The sequence below is a fragment of the Mytilus californianus genome, unplaced genomic scaffold, assembly GCF_021869535.1.
Source record: "Mytilus californianus isolate M0D057914Y unplaced genomic scaffold, xbMytCali1.0.p SCAF_7, whole genome shotgun sequence".
NCBI lineage: Eukaryota > Metazoa > Mollusca > Bivalvia > Mytilida > Mytilidae > Mytilus > Mytilus californianus.
Window position 1 is genome coordinate 91,428,723 of NW_026262723.1, and position 17,450 is coordinate 91,446,172.

The 17,450-nt window shown below is 32.6% G+C and overlaps 1 protein-coding gene across 1 annotated transcript in view; it reads left to right on the forward strand.

Moving 5' to 3' along the window:
* Positions 1 to 741: 741 nt before the first annotated feature.
* The window catches only part of LOC127708645 (trinucleotide repeat-containing gene 6C protein-like), a 77,584-nt gene continuing 60,875 nt past the window's right edge, over positions 742 to 17,450 (forward strand). The window contains exons 1-2 of the mRNA XM_052213687.1: positions 742 to 818; positions 5,116 to 5,179. The gene's annotated coding sequence lies outside the window, so the exon portion shown is untranslated. The remainder of the gene's footprint in view (positions 819 to 5,115; positions 5,180 to 17,450) is intronic.

Sequence of the window (17,450 nt, forward strand, 5' to 3'; positions counted from 1 at the left end):
ACATGATACGAATTTATTTCCGTTTATAATATACGGACTCGGAAATAAGTCGCCGAAACCCGAGACATATATATAAAAATACTTGCATTTGAAGCCTCAAAATCTTCGACATGAAAAACTGAGAAGAGGTACGAAAAATTACAGCACTGAGGACGATTACGTACTTCCATAGGCGGATTCAGGGTGGGGACCGCCCCCCCCCCTTTTGTGGGAAAAATTTGGTTGATTATATAGGGAATCACTGAAGCATGACTGTAGCGGGCCCCCTCTTTTGGCAGTCAGTGGGCCCCCTTATAAAAAGTTCTGGATCCGCCACTGACTTCTGCTTTCTGGAAAACTTGAGATTATATGTCATACCTTACGTGCAACTGAGACTACTATAACACATAATTATATATAGTTATAGTCTATAGTAGTCTCAGTGTGCAATAATGACAAAAAAGACAATTAGTCTCGATACTTTTATCAGGAACATATATACTGTTCCCAGCTTTTATTTACCTTGCTCTGATATATATATCGTATGGATAAGAGCAAGGACACATTAAATATGTGAAAAGAGTTTATAATATCAAGGAATAAATATACAATTCCTTGATAATATCAAAGAATATTTACTAAATAAAAATTAAAACACAAAAACACGAAATATTTAGAAAAAAGGGGGTCCATTCCCCAAGCGCCTGTGATGAAAACCAAAAGTGCAACTCAGGGGCAGGTAATTTAAAAAAAAAAACATCAGACGGAAGCCATATTGTTTGTAAACCATGAAGAGTGCTCAGCGACCATCTGTTTTGTTTACAAACATTCTAAGCAATGTAAATAAGAGAATTCTGCATTTTTATTTTTTAAAGTACAATATATCTCAATGCATTAATATAGTACATTATAATTGGCTTAGCTTTAGTTAAAATGCATAATTTGTATTAGGAAAAAAGAAGTGTGAGAGCCATACATACTTTTTTGAACGCACAAATAAAAAATCTATTTCCAAGTTTTCATTCAAGCATAACTCGCCATTCAGTCGGACATTTTAAAATATTTCCACTAATTGCAACATTTATGTAATATTGAGACATTGCAACATGACTTTAAGGAAAATATTATGAGCCTTAGGAATTATAGTTGTCTCGTGCCACTAAAAGCAAACTCGTACCAATAAAAGCAAACCTGTAACACTGCAAACTGGTACCATGGTAAATTCGTACCATTGCAAACTCATACCAACTTATTTAAATGCATTCAACATGATCAAAAGCCTTAGTTTCCTGGTCAAAAGCAATTAAGATACCACTAAGATCATTCAAATGCATATACTCCAAAATACTTTCCATTGACAATACTGAGGTTGTCTGATATTAATATTTCAGGTCCTGCGCCTGTTTGATTATTATCTAACAGTCTGTTAATCACTAGATAAGTTTTTGCTTAGGAACTTTGTAAGAATTTTATAATTGACACATAACAGACTTATTGGTCTCCATTGTTTGAAGTCTTTTCTACTACCCTTATTTTTATAAATTAATGATATAAGTCCTTCTTCATTGATTCCGTCAATTCTCTGTTCAAATACACAATATTCAATACTTCAACCAGGTCTTCCCCTATTATATTTCAGAATTTGGTATAAAAGGAATTCCTGATTCCATCAACTCCAGGAGATTTATTATTCTTGAATTCTTTTAATAATTTAAGACATTCATCTTGTGTTATAAACGTATCAAAGTTTTTTTTTTTATCTTCTTCTGTTCTTCTGATCAAGGTCTTCTAAATAATCAGGCATTGATTGTCTATCAATATTTTGTGACTTATATAAATCGGAATAAAATTCTCACAAAAACTTTTAATGAAGATTTGCAAAAATAAATCACAAAACATTCGTATATTGTATATTTTTAATGGTACAAGATCGCGATGATCATGTACGAGTTGACTTTTAGTGGTACAAGTTGACGTGGTACGAGTTGACTTGCTTCCGGCCTTAGTGGCCAAGGGGTCTACGCTCATCTATAGCAGAGATATATAGACATATAATACAATTGTATTATAGTCTTGACCTACATGTATAATGGTTTACTTTTATAAATTTTGACTTGGATGGAGAGTTGTCTCATTGGCACTCATACCACATCTTCTTATATCTATTAAGTGATTACTGCACAGCCTGTAAACAGTCATGCTCTCTCTATGGCCATTGGGCTACCAATAACAACTGATAACCATGTCATAGCTGAGTGGACTTGAACACCGGCAATGCACCATTAAAAGGAAAATCTAAATTTTGCTGATCAGTACTTGTTAGTACAATATTTATTTGCACAATTACATTTACAATATAAATGTTATGGTGATGGATGGCTGTTTAACAACCAGTGGCAAATTAAATGCATAATCAGGACGATACAATATGGTATGAATGTCAGTCCTGTTTTTTACTCGACCAATATGCTTAGCTGGATTTTTATTGAGCAAGTACACAAAACCTTAACAGGACACATTTTCGGAGTCCACTAGTCTTTGTACTTATCCCTATAAATGCTGCATGCAATATTGAGAAGCTTCAAATACCAATTTTCAAGTCTTTGGTTTGACCTAGCCAGAGTTAACTTAGATAATTTTCTGAACTGGTGCCTATTGTTTACCTTTAATACAAATTTTGAGTAAGGGGCAAACGATTTCAAAATTCCAACAAGAATCAGCTGTTTCAAAGGAAGCTCTATTTTTAGAAAGAAAGTAGATTTCCTAAAATTACAAAATTGTATAGATAAACTATATATGTAACAACAATTTATTGATTAGGGGAATTAACTTACTCTACAGCAAAAAAAAAGGGGTTGAAATACATATTCAAAATGCATAGTTTTTACATGATATTGGGTTTTTGACACTGAAATAGACAAATGGATTGGGTTTTTGATTGTTTTTATTGCATAATCAGGCAAATATGCAGCTTATCAGGAGCTCTATTTATTGAGAGGATCAATAAGTTTACATGAACTGTTTCTGAATTTACAAGCTCTTAAACAATATCACTGTATAAATTAAGATGTGATATCCTATAAGTTAAAAGTTTTCTACCAGTATCAGGTTTTCCAGGGTATTTTGGGAAAAAGGAACCTAGTCAGTTTTAGGAATTTTTTACGTGATTTTTTAGTGAAATTGGGATTTACCATCTTTTTTGTCTTCAAAGTGAAAAGGGTAGTTTCAGTAAGGATAACTTCAGGATTTTTTTCCTCCCAAATTTGGGTCAAAGTAGGGATTTTGCTATTGAGAATTAACCCTGTGGAATGCTAGAAAAATCTATGAGTATAGTTCAAACCAAATTTTTGTTTTTATCATGAAAGAATTTAGTAGAAATTTTAAATAATTTGAGGTAAAAAAATCCCTGATTAAATAATTTACCAGTTGCAATGCACATAGATTAAATTCATTTTATGATCATTTCTGAGCAGTCCCAATGGTATACATGTATGAGCATGATGAGACATTTATCAATATCTCATCATGGTTTTTGAGGAAATCCAAGGCTATCAAGTTACTGTTGTGTCACAATAAAACCCAAAAATATATGGTTTCAGACTAAAAGGCAAATTATCCTTGTCAATTTTTGCATTTACATGTAGAAGAATTGTATTTTGGAACATCTAGATCACCAAGTCGCTAAATGCTATGCCCATACCTCTAGATCTGTTGGTCTTTGAAAGCAGTGACTCCTATGAAAATAAGCTGTGTATTTTTGTAGCAGTAACACATATAAGAGTCAGGGTGTGAAAATATCAAACTTCTTCACTTGTCCATTGACAACTGCTTTACAAAAATCTATTTCCAAATCACTTTTCCCAGACATGTAGTTGTAATGTATTTACTTGTCATTCATATTACACAGACAAATGCATATAATATTTGCCACTGGATGTTACACCCCAATCCAATATCATAATCACATGCACATCTTTGGTATATGTAGAAGTAACTGTACAACTGCAACAAAATAAAAAGGTTCTGCCTTGTTAACTGTAAGATGAATTTAAAATATAAAAATAAGAAGATGTGGTATGATTGCCCATGAGACAACTCTCCACAAGAGACCAAATAACACAGAAATTAACAACTATAGGTCACTGTACGGCCTTCAACAATGAGTAAAACCCATACCGCAAAGACTATTATTTACCCTTTTATGTGCACAGACATATTTATACCTTGTGCAGAAATCAAAATGTTTTTGACCTCTCCATCCATCAGTCAGTCAGTCCTGTTCTTGTCATCGCAACTCTTACTAAAACCACACAACAGAATTTCATGAAACTTTGTAGTTTATGAGGACAAAATATGTAGATGTGCATATCCACAAGAAACTTTTATCACTTGACTTTTGTAGCAGTTATGAGTCTTTGAACTTAGGAATCTGGTGATATTTTGTTTGCCCAGAGACATTGTGGGGGTATGGGGTATGTAAGCATGCTCACAAAGGTTCTTTAATTGCAGATATATTAATTGAGTATTATATATTGCAAAGTGACTACCACCTTTCATTTTAGTGCAAAAGCATCTCATTCTGGCACATGCACATCAGGATTGAAATAAGGTCAACAACCAATGACAAGTTCAAACACCTACAACATGTACAATTTATACATTCACGTTTATTCCCAACTATTTAAGGACTTGACAATTTACTTTGATGACCTAGATATCATTTGGATTTTTTTGTTACTGGGTTGATGTCTCATTAACGTATTACTGTACATAACAACTTTCACTCATATCTATAATTGAAAATTAAAAGTTTTCAAATTATGTTTACTTTAGAGTGTAGTATATTCCCAGAATTTTATTGATTATAACCCCAAATTTTGAGGATGTCATAATCCTGTAAATTTATTGCGAAGGAAATAAAACCTCTCCCCAGAATAAGGATTTATTTCCTTCTCAATAAATCAACTTCACTTTTGGATACCATTTCACAAATAAGTCCTCTAGTGTTTTGAAGTTGATTGCAAATAGGTCTCAGATGTGGTTTGTGGAATTCTGTCTAGGTTATTGAAAAAAAAGAAAACAGTAGATTATAATAAACTCTGTGAAGTGTTACATGTTTCTGTCTTTTATTTTCAGTTGGCAAAGAATTCGTTTCACCCAGTTTTATAGGCAAGAAAGTAATTGTACCACAACTACTGAGGTATGTTTTAAATACAAAAAAAGAGTGATTACCTTTTGCTCTTGTTTTTTCATAACTGATCCTATACAAAAAAAGATGGTAAAAGTGAATGTTTTCTTATTCATTATATGTATGTTCAATAGAGAATATCGTATGGCTTTTTCAATATCACACCCGTATCAACCCGAGACACCAATATAATCCCAAGAGCTCTGCTCGAGGGATTATATTGGTTGAGGGTTGAGGGTTGATGCGGGGTGTGATATTGAAAAAAACATATTATATACCTCTAATACATGTTTTTTTCTTGAGAGAACATAATACAGATTAGGGGTTTGATAAAGCTTTTGTAACCGTAACTGATATCGATATCATCACGGATGGTTGATACAGCACGATTGGCATTGATTGTATTACACAAGCAATATACCTGTATTTACTACTAAGTATATAATAATGATGTTTATCACTTGTTATTTCACATGATTTGTAGCTGAAAGGCTGTTAATTGCTGTGTAATGTAAACTTATAAGATATACCAGTTAAATCTGATTAAAATACAGATCTGGTGTCCAAGCTTTGCTTACAAGGATCTGACAACACTCCATTTTTATACGCCCGTTTACGGGACGTATTATGGTATACCGTTGTCCGTCTGTCCGTCCGTCGTCAACATGTTGGACATTAACTCAAAAACGCTTTAATCAATTTGCATAAAACTTTGGTGAATTGTTTATATTTATTGACGTGAGCTCCCTTTCGTTTTTTATAAATTTTAGATTTTACGTTTCCGAGTTATGGGGTTTTATTCATTAAAAAAAGGGGGATTTTCCAGCTTTCGGACAATAACTCAAGAATGCTTTCACCAACTTGCAAGAAATTTTGGTTAATTGTTTATATCTGTTGACATGAGCTCCCTTTTGATTTTTATAAATTTTAGATTTTACGTTTCCAAGTTACGGGGTTTTATTCATAAAAAAAGGGGGGATTTTCCAGTTTTCTGACAATAACTCAAAAATGCTTTCAGCAGTTCTCATGAAACTTTGATGAATTGTTGATATCTATTGATGTAAGCTCCATTTAGAATTTTATAAATTTTATATTTTACAGTTCCGAGTTATGGGGTTTTATTCATTAAAAAAGGAGGGATTTTCCAGTTTTCAGACAATAACTCAAAAATGCTTTCAGCAATTCTTATGAAACTTTGGTGAATTGATTATATCTATTGATGTAAGCTCCCTTTAGAATTTTATAAATTTTATTTGTTTATAGTCTGACAACAGATTTACTAAGTATTGCGCAACAGCATAGTGTATTGCACAACAGCAAGAAATCTCTTAATTGAATATAAATTCAATTCATATAACCAATTTCAAGTTCTTTGACTACATTTATTCAGAAACCTATAATATGTCTAATATTTAATTACAATCCAAATTCAGACCTGTATCAAGCTTGAATATTGTGTCCATTTTTGCCCCAACTGTTCAGGGTTCGACCTCTGCGGGCGTATCCAGCTGCGCTCAGCGAAGCAGTTTATACTTTCTGTTCTGGTACTTATTACATTAGCCAATGAAATTTCAGCCTTAAAAATTATTAATCTAGCAAACTAAAAGTGTCCAAAAGGTAGCAATACACAGTTAGGTGTGTGGTTTTGCATTTTGGGCCAGGTGCATTTTTCAAATATGAATGTTATTGTGTAATAAAATTCATTTAAGACAGTTGATGACTATTTAATCCTTCAAAGTGGGTTAATAGGTACATCAAGATTATTATTTACATGTTTTATGGGCTACTTTCTCTTTGACTGTCCATACTTTTATATCCAAACTGGCCATAGGTCCAGAAATTATTGTAATGTTTACAAACTTTTTTTCACACAAACTTTTGATGCAATTTTACAAAATATGAGACGAAAGACATATCATTTTAAAGGAGTAGGTCCGGTAAGGGCAGATTTTGGCCTCAAATTTCAGGTTCATCTGATGAAAGATTTTGATCACTTTTTAAACACTAAAGTGTCTACTTCAGTCGATTTAATTAGTTTATGTGACAGATTTGAACTGATTTTATCATTAAAGACGCTCAGATTTAAGCTTAAATATGAAAAATCTATCAAATATGCCATAATATGTCACTTTTCAGATGGTTTTTGTCAAAAATGAAAGTGGCAGCAACCGTGTTCACTCTCAACCTTTATATATGTTATGTATTATCATCAAATACATCTTGCATTTAAATATTAAGAATGAACACAAATGCGGCCACTTCCATTTAAGACGGAAACCGTCTAAAATTTAACTATAATGCTAAAATTGTGAAGATTTTAGTAATTTAGCATGACTTAATGATGCTAATATCCGATATATATGCATTGTATTGTCAAAAACTGCCCATATTTATGTAGCAGAAGTATTCTACTTTCCAATAAATAGCTAAAAGTTTACATTTTAACAATTTTGTAAAACTGATATATTTTGGGGCCAAAAAGGGGTCTTACTGGACCTACTCCTTTGATCTCTTGATAGATATATATAAACAGTTTCAGAAATGTATCACTCCAAAGGATTGAAATTCTACTTTTGGCCAAATTTTGGGGAAATTTGTGACATCTTCGCACCCCTTTTTGCAATATTTGATAGCAAATTAATGCAGATGAATGATATTTGAAGTAGTATTAGCTTTGGCACATCATATTTCCATGGTGATTAGTTGGCCCCAACCCCTTAGTCATGGTTAGATAATTAATGGTCTTGACTTTTTAACTTTTGCATAGTTTACATGTTAAAGTTTGTGGTTAGGTCAGTTTAAGGGGATCCACTGAAGATAAGTCAATGATATTTAGTATGCAGGTCCCATTGAACCCTATTGGAATTCAACATTGCATCATGTTCTCTGTAAAAATTGACCAGTCTAAACTTAATTTTAGCATAGATCTTCTCTTTTTAATTGTTTCACTATTTGTCATGCGTGGGCCTTTTATAGCTTATACTCCTTTGGTGTGGGTTTTGCTTATTTTTGAAGGTGGCACAGTGCTCTATAGTTGTTTACATCCTCATCCTGTGGTCTTTGGTTTATAGTATTTTCTTGGCAATCATACCACATCTCCTTATTAGCACAGAGGGCCAGTGTTTGCTTTTGCCATCACTTGGCGTCCGGCGTCATCGCCTCTGAAACTACTTGGCCAATTGGCCACAACCCTTTTTGGGTATCTAGTTTAGAAAATGTGTCCAATGACCCTGCCTGCCAACCAACATGGCTAAAAATGCATGTAGAACATAGGGGTAAAAAAAAGTTTTGTCTGCTATCTTCAAAACCACTATAGATAGAGAATATCTGGCCATTGCAGAAATGTTGAGATTGATGAGCTCTACCTTCTGTCTATTTACATCAAAATTGTCAGATAACTTCTTCAATCTTGAAGGAGTTATGTCCGTAAAAGATGACTTTTACCGTTTATTTTTCAATTTTTCATTTTTCGCCAATTTTTGCATGGTGGAAATCGTCAGCTCCTTATTGGAACAGTTTCGCTTTAAATCAATGGCCTGATTTTTATCCTTTTTTTGCATTTTTGCCTATTACATGTATTATCTTGAAAACTATAGAAACTTTATCTACAAATAAGTCAATAATGTTGAAATTGTCAGTTTACTCGTAATATGAGTTTTTGCCGTAAAATGATGATTTTTACCATTTTTATGCCCCCGCCGTAGCGGTGGGGCATTAAGTTTTACCCTTGTCCATATGTACATACGTCCCAAAATTGGTTTCCGTTCTCTAACTTGAGTTTGCCTCAACCAAATGTAATGAATATCATACACAATGCTTATTACCACAAAACACAGATCAAGTTTGAATTTTGGTGGCGTCACTTAAACCGTTCTAGAGTTATGCCCCTTCATAAATGGAAAAAAAAAGGAAAATTTTTATTTTCTTCTAAATATCAAGTCATTTTTATACGACCGCAAAAAAATTTTTGTGGTCTTATATTGGTATGACGTTGGCGTCGTCGTCGTCCGGTGTCGTCGTCCGAAGACGCATTAGTTTTCGCACTCTAACTTTAGTTTAAGTGAATGGATCTCTATGAAATTTTACCATAAGGTTCAATACCACAAAAGGAAGGTGGGGATTGATTTTGGGGGTTATGGTACCAACAGTTAAGGAATTAGGGGCCAAAAAGGGGCCAAAAATAAGCATTTTCTAGTTTCCAGACAATAACTGTGGAACGGTGTATGGATCTCTCTGAAATTATACTACAAGTTTCCATACCACAAAGGGATGGTTAGGATTTGCTTTGGGGGGTTATGGCTCAAACCGTTTAAGAATTAGGGGCAAAAAAGGGGGAAAAACAAGGTTGTCCTGGTTAATGGACAAATACTTTAGTACAAAACATAATTTAAAGCAGTGTAAGGGAGATAAATCAAATACATCATTGAAATTATCTCCCTTACACTGCTTTTAAATTATGTATAAAGTAATGGTTAATGAACAATTAAGATAATTTAAAACAGTGTAAGGGAGGTAATCCAAATACAACGTTTTGGTTACTTCCCTTACACTGCTTTTAAATTATGTTTAAAGAAATGCATATTTATAAAGGAAGACCAGTAAAAATATCTGCAAATGTTGCATCTTTTTTTTTTACAAAAAAATCCATATGAAAGATTTGACACTATATTTTAAATTCTATTATAAAATAGATTAAGTTAGCACTATGGTAAATTTAAATGGGTAATTATGGTTGCAAACTCCATTGGAAATTTGAATTGAGATTATGACCATATCTTGAGGGAAAGAATTTTTTTGGTGAAAAAAGGGGGGGGGGGGGTAAAAAGAAATTGTGGGGGGTCAATTTTTTCTCATTTCAGATTTCAGAAATTAAAAAGAATTATTCTTCAAATATTTTTTTTTTTTCAAATTTCAAGAAGTAATCTTTAATTGCACAGTATGGCGCATTAGATTTGTAAGATCTTTGACCACATTTATTTATTTGTTATGCCGAATCTAACCGTGTATTTAGATTTTTAATTTTGGGTCCAGTTTTCAAATTGGTCTACATTAAGGTCCAAAGGGTCCAAAATTAAACTTTGTTTGATTTTAACAAAAATTGAATATATGGGGTTCTTTGATATGCTGAATCTAAACATGTATTTAGATTTTTGATTTTTGGCCCAGTTTTCAAGTTGGTCCAAATTGGGTTCCAAAATTAAACTTTGTTTGATTTCAACAAAAATTGAATATATGGGGTTCTTTGTTATGCTGAATCTAACCATGTATTTAGATTTTTTATATGTGGACCCGGCTATCAAATTGGACCATATTGAGGTCAAAAGGGTCCAAAATTAAACTTTGTTTGATTTCATCAAAAATTGAATTATTGGGGTTCTTTGATATGCCAAATCTGACTGTGTATTTAGATTTTTAATTTTGGGTCCCGTTTTTTAAATTGGTCTACATTAAGGTCCAAAGGGTCCAAAATTAAACTTAGTTTGATTTTTAACAAAAATTGAATTCTTGGGTTCTTTGATATGCTGAATCTAAACATGTGGTAAGATTTTTGATTATGGGCCCAGTTTTCAAGTTGGTCCAAGTTGGGGTCCAAAATTAAACTTTGTTTGATTTCAACAAAAATTGAATATATGGGGTTCTTTGATATGCTGAATCTAAACATGTATTTAGATTTTAGATTTTTGGCCCAGTTTTCAAGTTGGTCCAAATTGGGGTCCAAAATTAAACTTTGTTTGATTTCAACAAAAATTGAATATATGGGGTTCTTTGATATGCTGAATCTTACCATGTATTTAGATTTTTTATTTGTGGGCCCGCTATCAAATTGGTTCATATTGAGGTCAAAAGGGTCCGAAATGAGACTTTGTTTGATTTCATCAAAAATTGAATTATTGGGGTTCTTTGATATGCCAAATCTAACCGTGTTTTTAGATTTTTAATTTTGGGTCCCGTTTTTAAAATTGGTCTACATTAAGGTCCAAAGGGTCCAAAATTAACCTTAGTTTGATTTTAACAAAAATTGAATTCTTGGGGTACTTTGATATGCTGAATCTAAACATGTGTTTAGATTTTTGATTATGGGACCAGTTTTCAAGTTTGTCCAAGTTGGGGTCCAAAATTAAACTTTGTTTGATTTCAACAAAAATTGAATATATGGGGTTCTTTGATATGCTGAATCTAACCATGTATTTTGATTTTGGACATTGGACCATAATAGGTAAATTTAAAAAATTGAAGTTCTTAGACCACATTCTTTCTGTATCAGAAACCTATGCTGTGTCAAATATTTAATCACAATCCAAATTCAGAGCTGTATCAAGCTTGAATGTTGTGTCCATACTTGCCCCAACTGTTCAGGGTTCGACCTCTGCGGTCGTATCAAGCTGCGCCCAGTGAAGCATTTTATTAAATTTGGAGTTATCTTCCTTTGTCCATGATTATAGTTTAAATACATAAAAATTGCTGAATTTTTTGTTTCCGTTCTCTAACTTTAGTTTGTCACAACCAAATGTTATAAAACTTATACACAACCGTTCTAGAGTTATGCGTGTTTACAAATAGAAAAATTGCTGAATTTTTAGTTTCTGTTCTCTACTTAAGTTAGCCTCAACCAAATGTTATGAGACTTACACACAATGCTTATTACCACAAAACTCAGATCAAGTTCAAATTTGAGTTGCGTCACTTTTACTGTTCTTCAGTTATGTCCCTTTTTAACTATATGATATGCAAGCGGGGGCATCATCTGTGTCCACATATGGAGTTTTTTTTGTGGACACTATCCACATTTATTTTTATTGTGTTTTTGCCCAATATTTTAAAACTATACTAGGTAGAGATTTTTAAAGAACAAAAATGATCCCAAAGGCAAGATCTGCAAACAAGTTGATATTGCTGAAAATGTTGGTCAACTCTTAACATGAGTTAGAGCCTTTAAATGACAATGTTTACCATTTTTTTGTGTTTTTAAACGCCCGTTTATGGGACGTATTATGGTATACCGTTGTCCGTCTGTCCGTCATCGACATGTCGGACAATAACTCAAAAACGCTTGAACCAATTCGCATATAACTTTGGTGAATTGTTTATATATCTATTGATGTGAGCTCCCTTTCATTTTTTATAAATTTAAGATTTTAAGTTTCCGAGTTGTTTTTTTTTTTCATTGAAAAAGGGTGATTTTCCAGAATTCGGAAAATAACTCAAAAACACTTTCACCAATTTGCAGAAAACTTTGGTGAATTGTTTATATCTATTGCCATGAGCTCCCTTTCGATTTTCATAAATGTTAGATTTTACGTTTCCATGTTATGGGGTTTTATTCATTAAGAAAAGGGTTTTTTTCCAGTTTTCTGACAATAACTCAATAATGCTTTCAGCAGTTTTCATGAAACTTTGGTGAATTGTTTATATCTATTGACGTAAGCTCCCTTTCGTTTTTTATAAATTTTAGACTTTACGTTTCAGAGTTATGTGATTGTATTCATAAAAAAGGGGGTATTTTTCAGTTTTCGGTCAATGCTTTGAGCATTTATCATGAAACTTTGGTGACTGGTTTATATCTATTAAGATAACCTCCCTTTAGTTTTTCATGAATTTCTGATATGACATTGAGAAGTTATTGAACTTTATTCTTTGAAAAAGCGACGGTCATATCATGTGCTCATGGCGGAGCTGTTTATTGCCTATTATCTGGAAAACTGTATCATTTTGTTTTGAAGAGATAAAAAGTGGCAGCCTGAGGCTTTTAATCGTGATTGGTTTCAAATTCCATCTTATAAGAAAATCCAGTGCTGAATATTTTTCATAAAAACTTTAATGAATAATTCCTCATATTGCTTTGATTGGAAGAAAACCATTTTTTTTTTGTCTATTTCTTCTCTAAAACTGCAAGGACTAATATTTCTTTAACTTCATTTGATTTGGAGCTACTGTCATTTTTTGCTGGCAAACATGTTAGCAGTATTTGAAATTGTAAACAATGCATTAGGGGATATGACATTTTCTTTTTTGATGCCCCCGCCGTAGCGGAGGGGGCATTAAGTTTTACCCTTGTACGTCCGTCCCAAAGTTGGTTTCCATTCTCTAACTTTAGTTTGCCTTAACCAAATGTTATGAAATTTATTCAAAATGCTTATTACCACAAAACACAGATCAAGTTTGAATTTTGATGGCGTCACTTTAACCGTTCTAGAGTTATGCCTCTCTACAAATGGAAAAATTGCTGAATTTTTCGTTTCCGTTCTCTAACTTTAGTTTGCCTCAACCAAATGTTATTAAACTTACACACAATGCTTATCATCACAAAACACAGACCAAGGTTGAATTTTGGTGGCGTCACTTTAACCGTTCTAGAGTTATGCTCCTTTACAAATGGAAAAATTGCTGAAGGTTTCGTTTCCGTTCTCTAACTTTAGTTTGCTTCAACCAAATGTTATGAAACTTATACACAATGCTTATTAACACAAAATACAGATAAAATTTGAATTTTGGTGGTGTCACTTTTACAGTTCTAGAGTTTGCCCCTTTACAAATGGAAAAATTTCTGAATTTTTCGTTTCCGTTCTCTAACTTAAGTTTGCCTCAACCAAATGTTATGAAACTTATACATAATACTTATTACCACAAAACTCAGATCAAGTACAAATTTGGGTAGCATCACTTTTACCATTTTTCAGTTATGTCCCTTTATAAATTTATATGATATGCAAGCGGGGGACATCATCTGTGTCCCATGGACACATTCTCCATTTATTATCAAGAAGAACAAAGGCCATCTTGAATAAACTTGGGGTGCCTATAAAGTACAAAACAAAATAGAAACGAAACAAAAGAGAAAAGAAACTAAATGAAATGAAAAAAAAAAAAAACATAGAGAAAAGAAATCAATCAAAAAACAAAACAAAACAAAGGAAATAAAACGAAACAAACTAAATATATATCGAATATATTATAATAGGGAAACGAAATACATATATTCTCTCCTTTTTGCATTCAAAGCCTTATAATTGAATTTTGATAAGAAGCATTTGGATGATAGTGATCAAATAGTGTTTAACATCCAGTGACAATTATAACATGCATTTGAGAATAATTTAAATTTTGATGTAACACGTCTTCTGATTGGCTGAAAGTTTTTTGTTTATCAGCTCATAGACATAATTTTGTCATGTGATCGTGACGTCATCAACGTTTTTTTCATGATTTACTCTTAAAATTGGAATTTAGAATTAAATTATAAGGAATGACTGTAATATTTTTTCTGTCTATTCGAAATAACCTAGAAAATATGGTGCACACTATTAAATAACCCGCTACACGGGTTATTCAGTGTGCACCACTTTTTTGATGTTATTTCTTCATAGACAGAAAAAATATTACAGCCATTCCCTAAATGAGTACATGTTATGGTGTTTATGGTGTAAAATTAATTTTGTTTTATATTTCATTCATAAGGGTGCAATGGCACCCTTCAGAATTGTATTAGCTTATCTGGCCAAAAGTTAAGGGCCATCTGACCTTTTGCCTTCACTTTCTGTCTGTCTGTCCCTTCAAGTAAATTTTACACATTTTCATCAAACGTGGACCAAAATATAGCCAAACTCACAAGAATTCCTGATCGTTCATGGAAGGCCCTAAACAAACAATTTTTATTCATTTAAGAAAAGATTGATTTAAAAACATCGCTTGATTCTAATTGACAAACCCCACTCAGAAACTACACAGCGGATGTGAACCAAATTTTGTCTAAATTATCAAAGCACTTTTATTACAAGGCATACTTCTTTATCTAAGTAAGAGCAAGGATTTGTTTAGTAATACAAATCCTAGGTAAGAGAGCAAGAAGGAAATAATTTGAATTAAAATTAATTGTTATGGAGTATCTTTTTCATAGACGACAGATATGTTCCAATTGTCTTAACCACAATTCCTGCCCCAAAGTTGGTTATTGTGTGAAACCAGCGTCAATTTTGAGGATTTTTTGGCCTATTTCTTGACCTGGAAGTTAGAGGGATGCTGATAGATGTATCCCACTATAGTCTGCATGTGGACCCAAGTGACCACATTAACCACAACAAAGCATAGGTCTGAGTTAAACTGATCTGGGTACAGCAGTCTAAAGAATGTCATTTGCACAAAAAATTTGGAATTTCTTGATTTTTTTTTATTTTTGGCTTCAACTGGACCTGCAACCAGAAGTAGTCGTTCACTAAGTGAATTTCAATAATAAACATGATCAGTAGTTATATTCCTGCGGGTTAACACTATTTTTGAAAGATTTAGGCCTCTGAACTGCGTGTGTAGGACACAGAAGGGAAGCCCACCCCTCCAGAAAAACCAGTTTTAGCCGATTTCAATTTTCCAAGTTCGTATTTGAGCTCAAAATGCACCTTAAACCTGTGAAACATGTTAATCAATAGCCTTAGGTTGAAGGAAAATGCATCAACTTTGAAATTAATGTCAGACAGTTAACCTCTAAAAGTATGGAGACCCATTGGAGCCAAAAAAAAGGTATTTTGGGTAGAGGCCTTATTTTACGGCCCCTGCATGATAAGGGTTAATATTCCATTGGTCTCTTCCGCCTCTCTTGGTTCTAACTGCTTGAGTGGTCACGTGGTGGTGTGCAGGACTGAGGTAGCCATTTCAATACCTGGCCATGCCGTACGTAGTCAAACCAGAACTTGAAAATTGTTATTTTCTGCTTCCCCACTATTTGCAGTATTAAGGAGGAAGAATAACAACTTGTCTGCTCAGAGTCGGAATAATGTGTCCTGGTATGGTGAAATTTCGTCTTGCGTACTGTTTCCTAGTGCAGTAATACGTATAAAATCAGGGTTCATATTAAAATACCATAACATGTTCTTGTTCCAATATACATGTTATATTTGTCACTGGATGTTATCACTATCATCCAAATGCTTCTTGTTAACAATCCACTCTATTTTAAAGGCTTTAAATGCAAAAGGAGAGAATACAAAGTCATACTTTATTTCGTTACTATAAAATATTTGATTAATTTTGATTTGATTTCTTTATATTTCTTCACGATTTTGTTGATTTCTATTATTTTTTTTATTTTTTTTCGTTGGTTTCCTTTCTTTTTTTTTAGTTTAGAATTATATAGGCAGTCCAAACTTGGCCGTAATTGCAGGTTTAAAAAAAAAAATCTTAAATTTGTTTCTATTTGAAAAAAGCATTGTTGCCAGAGATCATTCCTAACCTGGTTGATCAGTTTTGGAGGCTGTTCATTTCTTACATCAAGATAAGATCCAAGGGAGTGATACAGCTAGGGCTCTTTGGAGCTTTTAGTTATACTATTCATATCCATAAACACTAAACAGGATCTTCAAAACCGACTTGATATACTGCATACTTATTGTATTGATTGGTGTCTGGATGTTAACTTGTCCAAAACAAAAGCTTTAATTTTTAACAAGCCTGGAAAATTTTTGAAGGAATCACTTTGTTTAGATAATGAGGCTATAGAATGTGTTAACAGATATAAATATTTAGGAAGAGTCTTTACTTCTAGTGGTCTATTTCAGCAGGGGAAAGAAGAGCTATATATTCAAAAAGTCCTTAAAGGCAAAATTTAAATTACAAAAATCCATGTCAGCTTGTAATCCAAGTATTGATACTGCAATTCATTTATATGATCACACAATAAAACCAATTTTATTATATTGTAGTGAAATTTGGGGTACATTTAAGATTAACTCTGCTGCTTGCAAGAAAAAAAAGTGATTATCTATTTGAATTAATTTACATAAATGATTATTTGGAAAAATCACATTTCAGATGTCTAAAGTATATTCTTGGTGTAAATAAAAAAGCCTCAAATTTGGCAGTGTTATCAGAGGTTGCAAGATTTCCTCTTTATTTTTCTGTCATTATATCTATGGTAAAATATGTACACAGACTTAACAAATTGGACGATGGGTACTTTATGATGCTTATGTTTGTAATAAAATTTTAGATGCAGGAAACATTAATTAAGGTATTCATCTATGAGATATGTACTTCAATCACTTGATATACAAAATTTGAATACAAAGCTCAATAAATTAATTAAATTTGTAAAATGTAAACTTTGCAACAGTTTTAAAACATTTTGGGTGGTAAAAAGATCTGATACCTTATAATCACAAGGTAATAGTAAATTAGAAAATTATTTCAACCTCAAGACTGACTTCGTAAAGGAGGCTTATTTATCAATTAAAGATTTTAATATAAGAAGAGCTATATGTAAAATGAGAATAAGTGCTCATGATCTTAAAATTGA